The sequence below is a fragment of the Rhamphochromis sp. 'chilingali' genome (genome assembly GCF_963969265.1).
Source record: "Rhamphochromis sp. 'chilingali' genome assembly, chromosome: 2".
NCBI classification, from domain to species: domain Eukaryota; kingdom Metazoa; phylum Chordata; class Actinopteri; order Cichliformes; family Cichlidae; genus Rhamphochromis; species Rhamphochromis sp. 'chilingali'.
In genome coordinates, this window is record NC_137930.1 from 63,267,851 (window position 1) to 63,289,576 (window position 21,726).

A 21,726-nucleotide genomic window follows, 5' to 3' on the forward strand; every position below is an offset into this window, starting at 1 on the left:
ACAGCAATTCAAAATACAAAAGAGAATGTGTTTAAGAATTAAAGAAAAGAAGCTGCATTAAATGACAATTCATGTGCGCTGTTTTACAAGTGACAGGGACAAAACTGTTTTACTAAGTGCTCTCAGAGTGATGCAAAATCTTCATGAGCCTTTAGTTTTGTTTCACCTTCTGAATTTCTTTAGCTTTCTACAAGAGCAGAAACAGCATCGTGATACGGCTTTAAGCGCAATAACTGTATGCATGAAAAAGCGATTTTCATTCCTATGAAGCCGTGTGCTGTATAATGAAAAATATGTTGCAGCCATTCCTCATTTTTAAATTACTTTCCTTGGAAGAAAGTTGAAAATATAGTATAAAAGGTGTACAGTGTGTAGAATTCTAACAAACTGAATCTCGATATTTGGTATTTCTCCTTCTATTGTTCAACACCGCCTGAACTCACTTAGACAACCTTTTCTGAAATTTGTCTAAGTCTTTGGGAATAGTTCTTCAGGCTTCCTAAAGGACATTTAAAACTTCTTCTCTGGTTGTTGGTTACATTTTGTTCTCTTCTCTGGCAAGACAACTCCACACTGTCTTGCCATGACTGACAGGGTTCTATTTAGTGTTTTGGTGTTGGCTCTTTCTGCAGTATTGTATCCTGTCCTGCTCCACAATACGTTTTAGCACTGTGGTGTTTTGTGTAGATTATCTGTGTAGTCAGTTTAATTAAAAACCTTCAGATAAAGAATTTCATAGTCCTTTAGCCAGAGCGCACTCTGTTGAAATCACCTGCTTATTCACAGTATTCATTCATTTGTCTTTACATATATGTGAGCTTAGCTTAGCTTGTAGCCGAGTCATGGTTTTTTCACTTGTCCCTCCTGCAGTTTCCTGATTCGTGTCAGATGTTTAGCTACTCTTAAGCCTCTTTTAGTATACTTGTAAGAAATATAGCCTGTTTTGTAGGAGGCTAGGCTTACTGAACTAGAAATCTATCTCCACATCCTGGAAAATCCTTTGCTGGCCAGGCCCCTGTAGTCAGCGTGGGCGAAGGTAGTTTAGCCACCATTAACTCTCCCCAGCAGATTGTCCTGAGCGGCCCGGAAAGCAGGTAGGGAGCTTGATGGTGAAAAGTTGGTGTAGCCCTAAATAGAAGCCCGCGGTACACCTCCAACCCATTTACGTGTCAAATAGTTTTTTGCTACTCGACGACACACCCACCTAGAAGCAAGCTCTGGTTATTAGCAACTCTTTTTTGAGATGTGAAGCTAGAGACACCATAGTGAATTATCTTACGGGGGCCAGTGTGCAACACTGAAGGAACCCTGAAATTGCAGGCTAAAGATAAACAAATTCCTCCACTGCCAGAGATTTCTACAAGCTAAAAGGGAGTTTTTCCTTCCCACTGTCACCAAGTGCTTGTCAAAGGAGGATCATTTGTTGGGTATTACTTTGTAATACTTATAGGGTCTTTACCTTACAATATAAAGCACACTGAGGCGACTGTTGTTATGATTCGACACTATATGAATACAATTTAATTGAAGTATGGTATTACTGCATTGTGTGTATTTGGGATAATTGTAATGCTGAAAAAATGAAGACATTACCACATAGCATTGCATGGTAGATCTTTTCTGTAAATTTTCTGTGTTCATAATTCCATCAGTTTTAGATGGAATTATGAAGATCCCCAACATCACTTGCTTAAATGCAGCCCCACAACTTCCTCCATGTACACTGATGACAATTTCAAATTTTAATTCATTATTCTATAGTATTTTCTTCTTATTATAGTATATTATATAGTACTTGTTCCCATTGATTTTCAGTCCAGTTCTTGTGCAATTTGACATACCTTAGCCTATTTTTCCAGTTTGTCTTTCTTAAGAATGGCTTCTTGACAGCCAGCCTTCCACTGAGACCATTTCTTATGAGGCTTCAGTGAACAGTAACTGGATTAGCTGAAGGGCTAGATGCATCTCTCAGGTCCTGTGTCAACCCTTTACTGGATTCTTCTTCCTATTTCTTAAAGACATGGCTTTAGGTTACTGTTTATCTGCTGTTAGTTTTGTTCATTTTTCTCAAACTGCACACCACAATGACATGTGTCAACTTTTCAGGTAAAAGCTGCAGTATTTACTGATACAATTTTAAATTATTTTTTACGAAGTTTTCTGTCATCTATAGACACAACACTGGTTCATCCCTTGAGTGAGGTGCCATTTTTATTCTTACATAATTCATAGGTCAGTGTTACGTGGTTCCAAAAATGATCAGGTAGAGTGACTGGGCGAAAAGTGATTGAAAAAGCAACTACTATTCAAAGAAAATGCTAGAGAACTATTCCCAAAGACCACCAAAAACTTAGAAGAAATTCTGTATCCTTGGAAGTAAAATATAAAGATATGTGGGAAGGCTTAGAAACACATATACCTGTCTTAACATTACTGTGTCCCAAAGTGAAAAAAATAATCATCTTGCAATCTCTAGTGTGAAATGAAGAGTGATCCTTTTGTTAGAGTGAATAAAATAAGCTGCTAATTAAATTTGATATGCATGAAATTTGGAATAGTTTGCAACAGTGTTGGGCATACCTCTGTCGTGTTCTCTGAACTACTTTATAGGCAGTGTGGCTTTTTTAAAAAACTATTTATGGGGTAGTGACAAGCTTAATGAGCACGGATTTTAGCTTGCCAATGTTGAATACAAAATGTATGTTATTCTTTTGCCAGTGTGGTCCTTTTTTGTTGTATTTCAAAATTCATTAGACTCAGAGCCATGTGTGCTTTATGAGATCTCGGTGGCATTAAATGATGAATTCCACAGTACATATGTCATGCACAAAATAATAAACAGACAGACACAAGGCAGACTGAATGAGCAAGAACACGCAGAATGTATTGCAAGTTTTCAGAGTTACTGATCACCGCTTATTATCATACTGTATAAAACTGCTTTATCAATCTATCTATAGATAGACTCCTTCATGCTTCTCCAGTGTTTCCTAGGGATCTTTGTTTTTCTGCACTCCCTTTGTAAAATATTATTACTTCAGTAGTTGTTACTTCAAAATATTTACTATTAGCTGCCGATAGCGAGTAGTGAAGAAATTTTCCTTTAGTAAGAGAAGCAATAAAACACTGTGAAAACACCTACACATATTATTGGCAAATTATAAAGACATCATCAAAAGTAACCATACTTATTTTGCAGAAACAATGTTTCTAACCAGTCTTATATGGAATCATAGCAGATGTTTAAGCTTGAGCTTATTTATACTTTACAGTCTGTTTAACCTCCTAGGACCTGGCGTCCACATATGTGGACATCACAATTTGGGTTATTTAGACCAAAATACTCAATTTTGCTATACAAGGGCTTGATATCCACTTACAAGGACATTATACTGCTACTGTTCTATCAAAATTTTAAACGAATATCCTTATATGTGGCTCTCATTTTTCTTAGAAACAAATCTGGTAAAAAAAAGAAATACAAATCTGGTAATTCTTTGTTTTTATATTCATCGTGTCCAAATATGCCCAAATATCAAAGAGAAATTAAAAATGCATGCCATGGAAGAGTTCAGGTCATAGGAGGTTAATGTACAATAATTTTTCATATTGTATAATAATGTATACAAATCACTGAATAAATAGCTTTTAATAAACTCAGAAACCCTAGCCTACATCTTCATTTAGAAAAGTTTAAATTAAATATCTGTTTACAAATTAAAAATCAGAACCTAATTAAAAGGCTTGAGTACAATCTGACAGGGTTCACTGTCAATAATCTACAGGGGCATTCAAAATATTAATGAAAAATTAAGACAGTTTCTTTGCAAAAGAGCCGATTAAATTTTGTTTGTTCAACCAAATGATTTTCTCATATATGTCACTCTAAAAGTGCTGATGGAGTCTGCACCTATTCAACTTGCCTGTCTTATTTAACCAGACAGGGCAGGGGTTGATGTCTGCTCTCCATCATCAGGGGTTTCTTTGCTAATGTTTTTATTTCTTAATTTAACCTCTATTTATACAGGTTTTCCCACTGAAACTCAATGTCTCATTTACAAAGGATTGTTTCAGAAAAACATATTAAAAGTACAACAATAAAAGACACTAAACACTAAAATTGTCCAATATTTACACAGTCTCAAAAAAAATTATCAAAACAAAGAATGTGCCGAAGGAGTTAAAAAAGGAGCTTTTTCACACTACAGTGGTTAGTAAGAGGAAACGTATCTGTTACAATGAAGAAACACCAAAGCTTGTTTTCTTGCTAATGCTATCTCTACTAATGCTATGTATAATGGGAAATCCATCACATTCTTGTCAAAACCTAGATGTTTATCTACAATATGCATGCACAAACAACCAGAAAAAGGCTGCTGGGCTTTTAGCTTGACAAGCTCAAGACATTGTTAACAGGACACAGGCACAACCTCAAAACACTGGGCCAATATAGATTTCACTGGGATTGTAGTGAAGCAGCATTAATCGTGATTCCAGAGACAATATTCTACAAGATCACATTAATTTAAAGGATGACTTAAATGAGAAAGGCTTTCTTACAAAATGCTTTCACTTTCATCTTTTAAATTGACATCTATTTTTAGATTTTACTAAATAGCACCTTTTGCTTTGCTTGCATTGGTGGAATGTCACTGAATTAGTAAATAATTTATTAAATAATTAGAAAAAGTGTTAATAAAACATGACTGAACCTCTGTCATTGTTCTGTACCTTGATACACATTAGAACACTTGTGTCAGTCTGAAGGCCATTACACACCAAGCCTGTTGTAAAAAAGCACTAACATGGCAAGTTAAGTCTGCAAGAAAAGACAGAAAAGGAAGCAAGAATGGGACAGAGTGTTTCATCCACACATTACTCTATTTGGAATGTCAGAGGATTCTGTGAAAAATAGGTGCGGGTCATCATGTCATATGGTTCTATTTCAGCTGAAAGAAATAGACTTAGTATTACAGACAGGGAGAAAGCTTGCCAGCCAGACTTTGTGCAACCCTTCATCACTTGGCCTTGAAGGATTTTCTGCAAGTAGAGGTACATACAGCATGATGTCAAAATCACTCTTGTACTGTCTGGAGTATCAAAGACAATGGTGCAGGGACAACAAGCAGTGGATGATATCCACAACACCTAAGGTGATTTACTCTTACGATTTCTAAATGTCAAGCTAAAGTTAAATCATGATTTACTGGAAAGATGGAGGAGAGAAAAAGATGTTTGTGAATGTTATCTGGAATAAAACTTTGCATTAGTCCTATCAAATAGGTCAGGTCCTTCTGCCTTTTGATGTAAATTGGAGTGCGGTTGTTGTTAAGTGTTGTTGATGTTTGCTGCAGCATATTTTTAAAGGGTGTTTCTAGTATTTCCTACGGAGCCTCGCAGGGGACATGGGAGAAAAAAAAATTAAGACAGACTTTTGCGAGATCTTGCAAAAGTTGAATTCCAACAATGGCTGCAGCTACTTAGTTGTAATATTACTCTTTCTGGGTCACAAAATACACTTTTAAGATATTTTGAGACGTGAATGTAGTTGTGTAAACGTCAGATATCTGCTCGCTTTACAAGACATCACATATTTGCAAAAGTGCTCCGACGTTTTCGGAGATGTATGAAACTTTTGCGAGATCTCACAAAACTTTTGCGAGATCTTGCAAAAGTCCGTCTTAAATTTTTTTCTCCCATGTCCGTTGCGGGGCTCCGTAATTTCCTGCTGCTCTTAAGTTGATGATAAAAGATGGTGATTCTTTTATGTTCATTTTTTTAGAGTGGACATGTAACACTACATCTATAAAGGCAAATTTACCATAGAGCCATGCTCTCAAAAACGGACATAGATTAACACTGTCTGTGAAACTGGATTAAGAAATAAGCACTTAAAGTTTATAGAACATGTTTAGCGCCATCTTGTGTCAATACAGAACATGGCAGCCTGAAATTATTTTATGTTAGCTAACTAGAACCAACAGCTCAGTGGAATATAAGTAGGCTAAAACTAAAAATCAGTTTAAGCTGTTACTTTTTTACTGGTCCTGTTAGCTATAATGTTGGGGTTACTACATTTTATAGATGATAAAGTGTGGATTAGAGCCTGTTTGAGTCACCAGACCAACAAGAGAAGATTTTCGTCCCCAGGCAGGGTGGACATTACCACGCAATCAGCTGACAAAGCATATGTTTGCAAAATACAATAAAATAGTCTCTTTTTCCTCAAGCACATCCAAACAGTTTACAACACAACAGGCTACTATATTCACATCACACGACAACCATAACTGTTTTTTACTGAAGCACGACCAAGAAGTTTAGTTTTACTTGATCAAATCTTCCCTGTGAACACAAAAAGGTTGAACAACAGGAAAAATTCATCACTGTAAAAATAAATCAGAAACATATACATTTCTGTTCTTACCACATGTTATTTTTAACTAAGCCACATTTATTTGTATACTCATGTGTTTCATATTTTAGTTAATACAGTCTTTGTTAGATTTTTAACTTTAACAGAGTTTTAACTTTGCATAATCCAATACTGCTGTCATTTCTCAAATATCTTTAGAGAATATGGTGAGTTTGAAAACATCAACGGTTATCAGTAGACACTGCAACATGTATTAATTTCCTCCATGGGACAAAGAAAAATTATGTCTAATATCCAAAATGTGCACTGTCAAATAAAGGTTTACTCCCATCAATTTGAAAACCTTCTTTAAAATAGAGATGCAGTACTGTGATGGAAAAGTTAATTTGGCAATCTTGTTTTGGCAGTCTTGTGATAAAGAGCAAGAGTAAAGAGCAAGAAACAGTGAGCCCGTCATATGTCATCAACAGTATTTTTATAGCCCAGAACCTTAGTCAGAAATCATCTTCTGAACCCCATATGAGGGTCAGACCTGCAGTAAATGGTAAGTGTTAAAGCTTTTGAAACTGTGACACTACTTAATTATATATATACAAGGATATGCAATGGAAGGGTTTTTTTTTTTTTTATCTGTACACTAATTATTACCAAGGAAAACGTGTTTTGTGTCATTTTATTTTGCTGCAAAAATTTAGAGTGCAAAACAGGTTTTAACCTAATTGTTCTCTCATTGACTGCTCAAAAGAATGTTTTTTTCAGTCCTAGCTGTGAAACTTTAAGGCTTGTGAAAGTTATCACTCCCTCTCTCAAAAACAGTTGACCTGGAAAACACTGCCAACCAAACTTATTTGAACAACATCAACAAAGGTGACCCCTGAACAGCAGGGCACACACTGCACTGGCAATGCTTCAAACAGTATTTAACAGAAAATCAGATGATCCTGCTTTATTCTCATTGAGTTCGTCCATCAAAAAGTAATTTAAAGACATAGTTCAGGCTAATGTTGCAATTAGTGTGTTCTGCATTTCATTTCCTCTAAAATTAGGTTCTGTAAGAGCAAAAGCAGTATGAATGTTGGTGGCTCTGTGGGCCAACTCAAGACATTTTCACCATGATTTGAATTGCTGATGATAAAGACCTTTATTAGGCTTTGGCCACAAGCTAAAAAGCAGCTATTAACCTTCATAATCAAATTCATATTAATGGTGTAGTTGTGTTTTAACATAGCTTACATCTAAGATGTTTATTGGAAATTATTAGTCTCGCCCACACTTGGAAAACTAACCCTTTAGTTTATGCATGCGTCCTTGCACCAATGTTTAATTTCACAGTTTACTGTTAATGGCTTTTTTGTAATTGGTAATGTTGACAGTGAGTGCCTCCTCTACTCACAACCCACAACAACAAACCTCTAATAGCGCATTCTCTGTATGTATGGGGAAAAAATGGATGAGAATGGTGAAGCACCCTATTCCTCTATCGGTCACTATTTATAGCCCAAACAGTTAAGCTGAGAAGACCTTCATTAGCCTGCTGCTATTCAGCAGGACCCTGAGTCGCCTTGCCAGCCAGCTAAACAGGTGTTCCTTAATAATCACTGCTGAATTGCCAGCAACACTGGTTTGCGGTTTTCCCTCCATATGTTTCAAGCTGTTAGCAGTCCTCTACTGAGAAATGAATGACTTTCTAAGCCTCATTACAATATCTTACAGTACACATGGCTATTGGCTGGCAGTCTGACCCTAAAATAAGACAAACTGGCAATATCTGTGACTTTCTGCAACAGTACCAATATAACACATTTGAGAGTAGCTACGTAACAGTATTATTATGTCAGCAGTATTTTGATCAAAATAAAACTGTCCTTTTTGGAACTCCTGAATCTTAAAAATTAGCCCTTTTTTTGCCTTTTCTTTATAAGATCAACGCTAACGCAGGTGTAATGCTTTGCTGTAATGCTGAGGGATACCTTCTTTACAATTTAACATTCACTATAACCTATATAATTAAAACCAAACATATATGGCCACTTCTAATGCTGCAAGTGACAGAAGGCAGAAAGGCAGCTGTGCCAAGAGCTGTAGATGACAGGCTGCCAGAGATTTTATAAATACTGCTGCGGTGTGACACCACTTTATCCAATTAGGTTCTGGTTCATTAATTATCTGATCAAGCAGTGCTAGAATATAATCAGCATTTGTATAATAGGAGGATGAGTTTGGTTTGGTAATTTTTCAAGCTGCAAGTATGAGCCAGGTCTTGAAAAACAATTAAAAATGACCAATTAGACAACAACAACAATAGCATAACATAACAACAGCATAATGAAACAGTAATATAATATTAATGATAATAGTGATGTTTATTATTAAATCTCAGAAGTCCACAAATAAGCAAAGACTTATGCAGTTTTATGCTGAATTAATTGGAAAAATATACTCCCAGTTTAATTCAGTGATGGAAAGGAGCTACACATGAATATGTAGGTCTGTAATTCTGTTCATTGCACCTACCGGAATATAAACTATTTCTGTCCTAGTTGAATATTATGGACTCGGTGCCTTGTCCATTAAGAATCTGTCAGTTGCTTTTAATGGCTTTGAGAAGATTTAATGTAATTGGACACTCTGAAAGCCTACCCAAACTCAATAATATATTCCCCCCTCTACCAATGTATTCATCTTGTTTCATTTCTTTTCCAAATTGTGCCTTGCTGTGGCAGTATTTTACTTAACTTGGGCTACCAAAATTAGATGTCTATATTCCCTTGTCACGCATTCCTGTGCATTATATGTATATAAGACAGTGAACAATACTCAATTTGTATTTATGTAAGCCACCTTTGTGAAGTTCTACCTGAAAATCACTATGCACATTTGTACTTTTCTGTTAAGCCCAACAACCCCTCTGGTCTTAGTGAATACAGCAAATGCTTGGTTTCGTCTTTGAACAACATCTGAATTTTGAATCTCAAATCTCTAACCTGATTTGGACTTTCCTTAAAACGTATCCATATCAGAGGCGCTGAGACCGTATCACTGCAGCCGACTTCTCATATCGTCAGATCAAGGGGTCTTAATTGTTCCATGCTTTTACTTTAAAACCAGAGGCCATCACATCTTTGAAGTTGCAGCAACCAGACTTGGTAACAACATTCTTAAGCCTGTGTGTATGTTGGAATAAATATCAGACTGTATAGTTGATTACGTGTCTGTTTGTTGGAACATGTATGCTTATCTTTACTGTATGATTTTGTTCACACTCTGAAGCATTTCTAACTTTGTGTTTTGATACAAATACAGGTATTATCATTATTATATCTCCTAGAATGGTAGGGTGATATTTCTATTAATTTAGTGACTATCTACCTGCAGCATTGTACCAGATTAAATAGAGCTGTCAGTCTGTAGTCTCACTGTAATTATGATAAAATACTAATGAGGGCAGAAGCAACCTGTTCAGACATGCCCACGCTTTCAAATGTCTACTGAAGATGTCAGCAGGTACAAAGGATTTTGGGGGAAGGGACATTTTTATCCATTAGCATAGGCGAGACCTGTCCTACCAATCTTTTGTTACTAATTTGGTCAGTTTACCAAAAGATTGTGTATTTTCTCACTATTAATTTCATGCATAAATTTGAGGCATAATATTTTAAAAGCTGAAAAATGTATTGAAGAAGATTTATTTGAAGATCAAGTTGAGTTGATTATATTATCTGAACAGATGCATCCAAGGAAGGTACAAATCAAGGACATATTGTTTTTAAAAGGGAGTTAAAAGTGTTAATATTTCCTCTTCATTTTACGTGCTTTGTGTCATAATGTAATGTCTTTATAAAAAGTTTATAAATCATCAACCTGCAAAATAATTTTTAAGGTTTTATAAGGTAAAACATTTTTATTCTCATCTCAATTATTGGAGGTCACTGATTTAACACATACACAGTTAAAATACATAGTAATGTTGATCTGTCTATGAGGTGACACATAAGGTTGCAACAAGTATTTTAGAAAGTCAGTGACAGCTGGTCAAACCTTCCAGTTTAAACTGCCTAAACTTCTCTGCATCTGATCTCTAACTGCCAAGATCTACAATATGAACAAGGCATAGATCAGTGAGGTTGTGTTCCTCTTTCACTCATACTGCCACTCTGCTGTAAGAGACGTCAGTGAAGTGCATAGATAACCACTGATATACACACAAGTCTGGTTTAAAAGGAAAGTCACTGGATGAATTCATAGCTCATGAAGGATCTCCAGTGACTCCATTAAACGTCTTTCACGCACAGTTTATTCTCAGTTTGTCTCTAACAAAAAATTTTCACTTTAATGATACAACAAAAAGTCATATGGGTATTTGCATTAATTTGCTTTGTGATAACATTTGATCATCAGTTCAAAAAGGTGTCTTTTTTTGGGACTAATTATTGACTAATTATTCATCACATACTGATGTGATGTTGCGTGTGTTCTTAATTCAGTGTTTACTGGCAAATAATAATGCTTTGGTGAGAATATGACAGTGAAAAAAATGCACAGGTGAGAGTCTAAAATTCTAATTATGAACTGACTTAAAACTTGATAGGCCTTTGGACATAAAAATGCCTCTTGACTTGAAAAAAAGCCGAATATAATGATGCTAAAGATTAAACAAAACAAAAGGCATAATTGGCATTAAAGTATTTTTAAATAGGGGTTTACATGACACACAAACTGAATTTATTGTAGCATGTTATATTAGAGAGTGTGATGAAATAGTGCCAATGGAAATAAAGCAGTTTGTAACCATTCTGTTAATATTTCATAAATCTACTTTATTCCAAAAAACACCACATATTATATCAGGTAATCGTGACGAGATAAAGCTAAACAGAGAATAACAAAACCAGCAACTTCAGCAAATACATGCAAAATATGTGGTTTGTAGTCATCAGTGTTGCAACACATCAGCACACATTAATAGATTTATGTAGGTAAAAGCCAGCTGCAGATCACTCTTGAGGTCCACCAGTGTGCTTCTGTTTCTCACTTGTTTTTGATGCTGTTCCTATTGTTTTCCTTGTTCAATAATATATGGCACATATGCTTGCTACTGAGACTAATGTTTTTGGTATGGGATTTGTGCTGGATTAAGCTTCAAAAGAATGGCTGATAGTCTGTTGTTCGGAGCTGGCATGCTCCGTTCCCCACAGGGCTGCTGGTTTAGAGCAGTTTGGATTTGTAAGAAGAAAATAGAACCAATATTATGCAATCTTGTTTTCTTTTTTTTTCCAGCCATAATATGTAGAGTATATGCAGTCGGATGAATACTGGCTGATGGGTAAAGAGTAAAAAGTAAGAATAACAACCCATGCTTGACAATTGCAATATTGAGCTATGCTGCCACAATGATTCATGTATTCAGCTCAGGCCGAAAGTATTGTTTAACAAGACCTAACCTATATCCTTTTATATTGAATTGTGAGTAAATAAATCAAATTCTGTTCACTTTTTTAAGTGATCCTGTTTTGATGAAAGGACTGTATCAATTGTTTGCTCTGATTTTGATGACGCATATAATTTCATTAATCATGGGTGAATGCTTTTCTAATATCTTAATCAGCGGCAATTACCAGCCTTTCATCATCACCTTACTGCTTCGAGAATCACAAGTGGCATCAAGGGTTGTGCACATTGGCTCATCATCACATGCTCTCTCAAGGGTACGCCACTTGTCCGGCATCTCAGAGGCCCTGATTGCATACAAACAAGTGATTCCGTAATCTAAATGTGTGTGCAAAGCTCCTTCTTATCTCAACATGCCTATGGGTAACAGAGTAGCGTGATTGCAGTAAATAGAAACCGCCCACCACCAATACTCAAATCCTGTAGGACACAGGCCGCCGGTGTATGGTGAACTTGATTCTCAGACTGCTTAGTACTTCACAATTACAAGAATGTGTTATTATAGTTGATATAGTAAGAGGTTAGAGAAGACTGAACAAGCGGCAGGGATCCGTAGTTGACATCAAGTTCCTTGAAAATGAACCACATGGCTTCTTTATGAACCTGATAAGATGCAAAGGGAGGCTTGTTTTTTTTTTTTTTTGTTTCATCCCGAGACGGTGTCAAGGCAAAGCAGTAATTTATGCTGTAAACAGAGCTGCAAATCTCTTACAGAGAAGCCTGTGGATTCACACAGGAAAGTGACAATTTATCTTTTACAACAGACAACGATGCAGATTTTGCTGCATTTAGTGATTATGTTTTAAGTGGTGAATAGCCTTAGTTACGCTTAGATCTGTTTTTTCATGAACTGTGATATGTGCTTACAGTATTGTTATAGCATAAACAACCTTGACAGTTCAGCATTACAATTCAGAAAGCAACAAACAACTAAGAAATACAAGGAAATATGATCACTTCATCCCACTAGAAGAACTTCAGTCCACCTTGACATTGAATTTACAAGTCTCTAAAATTCTACTGGCGAGATGGACAACTAGTCTTCTAAAACAATATTCCATAAGTTGGTGTTTAGATAACCGCCTAATGTGTCATAGGAATGTTTCATCATGTTTCCCTAGAGTACTACTCGACCGATAGCTTAACTTAAGACAGCTACTAGATTGTCTCAATGGTTTATGTTTTTCCTTTAATTTGTCATCTATATGTATAGCATAAACAGCTAAATGGATGTTTCCACTGTGCATCTGGACAGAACAATTCAGCATAAGCTTTAAGATCCAAAGTAATAAGTTATGCTGATATCCAAACATACTAAATCATGTCACTGTTGACAGCCTGGATGATTACTCTCACAGCAGGGAACTGTAGCCTAGCAACAAAATTACAAGAAGATGATTTAGAAGAAGTCTGACCACCCAACGGTTAGCCAGTCAGTGTTGTTAGCATAATGCATGAAACTCTGCAGGCAGGCTACAAACATGACAAAAAACCTAGATTTTCTTTTTTAATACAATTATAATAATAATTAAAATATTCCAGAATTACAGAGAACATCTAAATTATATTAAATATTACAAACCTTACCCAGTAAATATCAAAATGATTACATTTCACTGAACATATTACACAGTTATGCAGTGTCATGTCAGAAACAAAGAGTAAGACTCAACAGATGTCTGTCAACAGCCAGAAAGGTTTACATGAACATTAGAAACTTGTATTACTTACCAGTGTGTTTTAGATCAAAGTCCTGGGCACCCTGCAATGCACAAAATTGAGCAACACTGGAACTGTGAAGCCAATAGTGGAGCTGTTTGTTGTCTTTTGTGTGACCAAACTTTGACAAAAAATGAAAAATAAAATATAGGTATAGAAAAAATAAGTGAAAAAAGAAAGGCTAAGGCCTATTTGGAGCAGAACCTGTTATATATTTAATGACTGATATCCCTTGACTTTTTTCCATTGGACGAGACACAGTGATATGATAAACTCAAGACAGATCGCAGAGGATTGGTCAGGAGATTTATATATCTTCAGTCTTCTGCTGGTACTAATGTCTGACCAGTAAATAGGCAGGCACTAATTCTCATTTAAGCCATGCTTTCTGTTGGTATGAATATTCCTTGAAATCAAACCAAAGGCAAGAAGTAAATGGACTGAAGAGTGTCAGAAGGAAAAGAGAACTCATATGCTGCAAGGCAAAGCTCGAGAAGCCAATATAGTAATCCAGAAATCATACTGGTGGTGGCATTAGAGAGGTGTTGTGCTCCCAGTGTGTAATCCCTGTGTCTCCGCCTCTTTGTGTCCACCTTGTCTCCAGCTGTGATAGAGGCACTGAGTGATAGAGCAGTTCTGAGTGCTGCTGCCGCCGCTGCTGCTCCTGCGTCCTTCCTTCTACACCAGCAGTCTCTGCTCAAATAAATGCCTGGTCTGTCACAGTTCTTTGCTGCAATGCATTAGATTCATGCACTCCCTCCCTCTTTCTGCCCTCTTCCCTCCTCGCTCACTCTTGTTCGTTCACTTGCCTCAGTCACATGTGAGGAGACACAGTGAGAGTCTGGAATACAAATAAGATGTCTTTCTTAAAGACGTGATTGTGCTTCTTCAATTTGATGACTTTTTTTAAAGTCACAGTGAATGAGTGTGGTGAATAAAGTAGAAGTGATCTTGAGATGGCAAGATTCAGATTTTCAGTGGACTGGGCTGTTACCGAGCGTTGTTTTTATCCTGGTCCACGTTTTGTTTTTGTTGGGTTTTTTGCTTGGTCTTGCATAAATCTTGCAGGTTACCGATCATAAACTGGTATCATCCATTTCAGTTAAAAATAAATGTTAGTTGAAACTGCATTATTTGCACTGCTAGAAAAGACCTTTACAAATGTGTTACAATAAGCTGAACAAAGCCGCAAGAGCATGAAATCAGCCAAATCTAGCCATTCATTTTTAGAAGATTCTTACTGTGACTTATGAAACAGAAAGAATAGATACGTTTAAAAGTAATCACATTATTTTGATGTGTTTATGAACCTGATAATAAGTTTATTGTATAACTCATTCCTAGAGCATTAGACACTGCTGTTTTGTCAAAGCTCCTTGTAGTCGTAGTTATATCTTACATCAGTGCTGTAACACATGGGGTTATGGTACCGCCTTATTGGTGCAGAACTTATTGAATATACTTTCTACTCATGAAAATTTGCCTGAGATCTGATTCTATTAAATGGCATCATCTTTAGATTTCTGATTTGTTTCGAGAAATTTCTTGTTGTGAAAGAGGGTAAAAATATCCTCAGTGGCAGTTCCAGGGTTTTTGGAATCTAGGCAGTTCTGGTGTTAAATACTCTGGTCTTTTCTCATTTTCCCAGGGAAGGGGAGTAAATCTCACAATGTAAACTGAATTAATAAATAGCTCAGCTAATAACAGTCTAAAACAGGGATGTGCCATGAACAGCCCAGTGTGAAATGGGCCAGAGTAAAGCCAAAGTACAATAAAATAATAGGAAAATAAGAATTTAAAACCTCCAAACCTCCACATCAACGGTGTCAAGGTCGAAAGGGTCAGCAGCTTCAAGTTCCTTGGAGTCAACATCACTGAGGACTTCTCCTGGACCCTTCACACAGACACTGCTATCAGGAAAGCTCGCCAGCGGCTTTACTTCCTGAGGAGGCTGAGGAAGTTTAGCATGAATGCCAACATCACTTCAAATTTTTACAGGTGTGCAAATGAGAGCTTGCTGACGAGCTGCATCACAGTTTGGTACGGAAGCTGCTCTGCCAGCAGCCGAAATCACTACAGAGGGTGGTGAAGGCAGCAGAGCACATCACTGGCACGGGGCTTCCTGCCATTCAGGACATTTATCTCCAGCGATGCCTCCGTAAAGCACACAGCATCATCAAGGACCACAGCCACCCAGCACATCAGCTGTTCTCCTTGTTACTATCTGGCAGACGTTACAGGAGCCTGTCTGCTCGGACTACAAGACTCAAAAACAGTTTTTATCACCAAGCCATACGACACCTCAACCACAACACTTAAACACACACAACACAGCACACAGAAGCTACCCTGCAGCTTCACAAGTACTCTGTTGAATCTGCACTGGTCACTCCACTTTATTGTCATTGATATTTATATTTAAAAGTGCAATACTGTAATTTTCTGCTGCTCATTCCTGTGCAATATCCCATCTGCCCTCCCGTCATATTTCTTTTCAAGATTTTCTTATTTAATCACTAGTGTACATATATTCATATATTTAGTCATCTTTTCTCTTTTACCATGTCTCTCTAATATTTTGCGCCTTACTATTTTTCTATTTTCTTTATTATTTTCTTTTCTTTTATTATATTTTCTCCTACTGTATCATGCTGCTGAGTGACTGCTGCTCGTCAAACACATTTCTTGCATATGACTTGCATATGACAAATAAAACTGAAAACTGAAACAAATAAATTTCCAGCTGATGAAAAGCCTAAGAAAAATGAGTGCAATTTTAACTTTGAATATATACTGGTTGAAACTGATTGACATACTACAGATTGATAGAGCTTAAGAAATTTAAAATCATGTTTTAAAAATGTAAAACCTTTTCTCATTTCCATTATAAATGAGAGATGCTATAAACATGCCTGTGTGCATGTTTAAAAACAACTAAGGTGATTTCCTGATGTAATCACAGCATAGTCCAGCCTACTTCCCCAGTTTCCCACACGTAACAGCCACAGAACCATTAACTGACACATATAATTTAACTGATGTGTCATGTTACACATTTGGGACTTTTGTGTGTATGATTCTTCCTTATAATGTCTGTGCCTTTAAAAACACATTAAATAAGATATTCTAGTTTTCCGTGACACAAAGTAGCTGATTGTCCATCATCATTACTAAAACAAGCAGCTTCAGAAACCAGAGTCAAATCCCAAAGCACGTTAACCACGTGTGCTTTGGAGCAGCAGTAGGAGAATTAAAGGGAGCATTTTCCTTTGGACAGCCAAGCTAAACAAAACACAAGTTAATCATTCAATTAAAGTCACTGTTCATTGACACAGGTGGGAGGAAGACAGCTGTGTACAGCCGCCACCCTTATGCTGCACCATCATTAAGCTCTTGTTTTAAGCACAGCTCTGCAAACGCTAGCCTCCAACCTCATCACTCTATTTTTGGATCGCTTCGATAGTCCCATGCTGACCAGTGTTCAATTTTGTGTTAAACTAAACTACTAAACCTTCACGATGATAATCTGTTTAAGAGCTGAGGAGTTAAAAACAGAAAATAATAGTCTTAAACAGGGGTGATTTTAGCCCATTTTTGGGGTTGCTGAATGAATCAAAGCACCCCCAAAGATTTCTTACTTTTTTTCACAATATTTGCTGTTTGTGGGATACACTACTAAAATATAAAAAGCATACAGTACTTAATTAAGATGGAACATTTTAACAACAAAAGTATAGATAACCCCTCCCCCCTCCCAAAGTGGTTCGTTCCAGCTCGCCTCTCCCCTGCTCTGGCTCTAGCGCCGTTGCTGCCAGAGCGATGGTGGCTGAGACACAGTGGAGCAGAGGTGTAAGTGCCGGGCTTAAAACAGGACATGTTAGCTGCATTTAACCTTCAGTTACTCTTTATATAGATAGATAGGAGTCAGGCCATGTTTCTTTTTAGATGAAAAACATTACACCAGGTAACCTGCTATACTGAAAAAGTGTTTCCGACTGCTACCCTTCAATCCGTCCTGCTCTGTAGTAACATCAGCGACATTTGAACGTCCTGTTGCTCCCATTTAAATGCATATAGCCTATTTAAAATCTAAAACTTAACATTGTCCGTAGCCTGCTGTTGTTACCACCGTCCTGTTTGAAATGTAATGAGAGAAACTGGTTATTTTGTCCTATGTGTATGTGCCGATATTGAACCCAAGGTACTAACTAGCTAACTGGCTGGATGCCCATTAACCTTATAACTCCTGTTGTGTGCGTGTGTGTGTACGGAGAGACAGCCAGATTCATAATGGATATGAGGAAGTTTTTTCAAAAAAAGGAGCCGCATTCAGGTAAAAGTGTAAGATCAAATGATCCATCAATAAAGGATAATGTTGGATCAGTGTTTCAATATATATATCCTTTATTAGATGTACATGTGGTTTGGTTATTTGCCTTTGGGTTGAAAGTACACTGAGAGAGGACTTTTTTTATTAGTGATCGTAATAGTATTTTTTAATCTAATTGAATACAATCTATTTGTGTATGATTGTCGGTCCAAAGAAAGAAAGAGGAAAGAGGGGAACATGAGGAGAAAGTACAAGGTCAGGAAGAACCAGGTAAGAAAACAGACAGGGAGCACTAACAGGCAAAACAGAAACTGTTAAACTGGCAAAGAAAAAAAAACCCAATTAATTTTACTCATACAATCTGGAAGTTGAAACTCAGATATGTTAACATTGTACAATCTTCTGGATAATCAGATCTTTCCCAAACTGAAAACTATTATTCAGGTTGCCCTGACAAACCCAGTTAGCAGCTGTAGCTGTGAGAGGTCTTTTAGTGTCTTGAGTCAGCTCCATACCTGGCTGAGAAGGACCATGGGTCAAAGCAGACTCCAGCACCTGGCTGTGATGTCAGTTGAGAAAGAGATGCTTGAGAGACTTGACCACCAAAATGTGATAGACAGATTTGCCAACCTCAAGGTGAGGCGACATAGGATAAAAGAAAAGAAAAAATCTGCAAAGCCATAGTAGTATCTGCAGTAAAGATCTTTTCATACATTGTATACATTGTACCATAGGCCACGGTGTCTCAGTTTTCTAACATTTCAAGGACTCTTCTATTTTTGGAGTGTATTTTTTATGTATCTGTATTGTATTATATATACACTTTAAAAGTGAATCTCTGTCCAAAAATGCACTGAGTTTACTTTTTACTCATTGTGAGCATCATTCATTATTCTCCCCCCATAATTAAGGTTAGGATATGTATTTTTTTTTAAAATTCCAATCCATTCTTCTTTGGCAGTAGTAGTCTTTAGCAGCGTTTAAATAACCTTTATCTGGTTTTGTTACAGACTTTTCAAAAAAGTGTTTTGCTTTTCTTTTACAAATGTGGGGATTAAATTGTGTTAAAATGTAAAAAACAGTGATGTCATGTTTTGTGACAAGGACCCAGGCACAGAGAGACTTGATGAATTTAAGAATCTTATGATTTAATAAAGAAATTTGCAGACTTGCACAGAGATGGTAAAATTATGATGACTGCACAGCAAATCCAGCATGTCCAAATTAACACTGTCGGATTTGATTTCAACACTATTAAAGTGTCTATATGGGTCCACACCAGAGAGTGTTAATTTAACTCCTTTTGGAGAGTTGGTACGTTAACTCTGATTTAGTGTTAAACACCAAATCTGTCTGGAGTTGATAATTTAACACTTGGTGTTAAGAGTTTATATATTAACTCTCAAAGAGTATTTTAGTTTAACTACGTAAGAGTTATCTTCTAATTTATTCTAAAAAGCGGGAATTTTACTGTTCTGAACTTCTAGAAATTTATTTTGGAAATAAACATTTACTAAAAAGATGCAATGGTTTTTGAAAAACATTTATTCTGAACTGTGCACCACAATTTCAAAACATTTTCTGAAAGATGTAACAGTATACATGTTCTCACTTTCATTAGAATTTTGTTTATCAAAAGGTCTGACATAGGTGAGCTGGTAAATGCAAATAACAGCATTCTCATCACTTATTTCTTCAATACAATATGCATGTCCTTCATTCATCCCTTTGTGGAACTTCAACGCACTTCTGCTCTCCCCCATATTCCATCTTCACAAGCATATCCTGTGCGGAGATTGAATAAAAATTAGCTGACACTAATTAATGGCACAAATAATCCAGTAAACAATTGCAGCACAGTAAAAAAAAAAAGGAATCCTCTTTGAGCCATTACTTGTGTAAAGTATTTTCCCAAAAGACAAGGACACAGGCAACAGGTAATACTGAACTAAATGTAAAACCTCAACCTTTTTCATTTTTACCTAAACCGTGTGCACAAAACTCTGGAGGGATCTATGCTAACGTAGAATCCAGTCAGGACGTCTGCTACTGCTGTTTGCTCGTTTTTTTTATGGGCGATCGTTTTCAGGCTTCAAGTAGCACCATTATACCAACATTTCACATTCTAGACATTGTTTTAGGTGTATTTGACCAAAAGTTTGACTGAAAATTCACATGCAAGCTTTTTTTCAAGGCTGTGGTATTTGCCCGCAAACAATACCTTTCAGCTAGCTAAAACAGAATATTATGCTATCAGCGAGCAACATGGCTAATGCCTTCCACACAGCTTTGTCTCAACTCCAAAGAGCCACAGAAGTAAAAGCTAATAATAATTTAAACAATCTTTGAAAAAATGACTTACCAAGCATGGCAAACAACTCAAATATGTAGAGCAAAATGTTCTGAAACGGCTTCACTTCAGCTTCGATTGGAGCCTATGGTGCTGGGGGCGGAGTCTGTGAATTTACTCTATTGGTGTCATAGCCCCTGTAGGAGTTCAGAGTTAAGAGGTCAAGAGTAAATGTTTCCATTGTAACACCTCCAGATTTGACATAGAAACACTCATTTTTAACACTCGATTTTAACTACTATCATTTTACACCTCAGAGTTACATTAAAAGAATGTGACTCTGCTTAGAGTAAAATTACTATTAACTATTAAAACACCAAAAAATTTAACACTTTTGAATTTGCTGTGTGGTAATGGAGATGAAGACAACAGAGGATGAGGACAGGGAGGAACAGGGGTTTAAATGCACCAAAGAGACAGTCAGAGGGAACACGGGACAACGGGAGACATTTAAGGATGCAGGGACTGACAGAGACAGGGAAGAACTCTCATCGTGATGAGTAAAGTTTACCTTGCCTGGATGGGCAGCTCTCTGGGTGCTCAGCACCCCCAAAGCTCTGATCCTAGAATCGCCCCTGGTCTTAAATGGAAGAGTCTGCCTGGAGGTGACACATCAAGTCTGTAGCGACAACAACTTGAACCTCATCATGCACTTAATCCAAACAACTGAAAAACAAACATTTTTTGGCAATGTGAACTGCATAGCCACCAACCCTACGTGCCATATTTGCATTCATTTGACATTTGCATCCCTTCCTGGAGAGTAAAATCACATTGAAAGTTGCTGTTCTGACACAGCATGCATTGAAAGTTTCACAAGTCAAGCGGTTAGAATGAGACTTTCAGGGAGAGATCTGAAAGTAGCAAGCCTTGGAAGCACCACAGTACCAAACAAGGAGACCTTGAAAGAGTTCAGGTATAACTTTTGGGAGATATCACTGGTACTCATATGAGTACCTTTCCAAACTGCGAACAGAGAGAGAAAGACAAACATAATATTACTGATCGGACGAACAAATGGCTTTATGGTGCTGAATTAAGCTGCAATTGTACAATTTACCGGAGAAGCTGGAACAAATTCAATTAAATGTTTTGTATTTTTCAAAACATGAAATGTGTTGTTTGATTTTCCAAAAAGTATTTATAACAGTGTACTGGACATTTTTGATTAGACATCTGAATCCTCTTTTTTAAACATAATAAACACTACAAAGGGGAATGAGCTAAAACAGACCATACAATAGATTCATAAAAGACATTCTGCAGCCCATTCACTACTAAATAAAGTTTCTTAGATGATGCAATTTAGTTATCTATTATTTTTTACTTTTTTTAGATGTCTTTCTCTCAGTACAGACACAAACATAAGTCAAACCCAGACACCTGTCACTCGCAGCTTTAAGAGACAACTCTATTTTTAATTCATCATTTTTCTGTTCTCAAAGGATTTTACAAACAGCCTGTGAGGCACGCTGCAGTTGCAAGTGTTATTTCTCAATGTGC

General features: G+C 36.7%; 1 long non-coding RNA gene across 1 annotated transcript; it reads right to left on the reverse strand.

The window, feature by feature from the left end:
- Positions 1–19,400: 19,400 nt before the first annotated feature.
- Positions 19,401–20,340, reverse strand: LOC308392594. Its single transcript, XR_013970844.1, has 2 exons — positions 20,236–20,340; positions 19,401–19,658 (listed from the first exon to the last, which is right to left on the reverse strand). It is a non-coding gene; the product is annotated as an uncharacterized lncRNA (long non-coding RNA).
- Between the last annotated feature and the right edge of the window lie 1,386 nt (positions 20,341–21,726).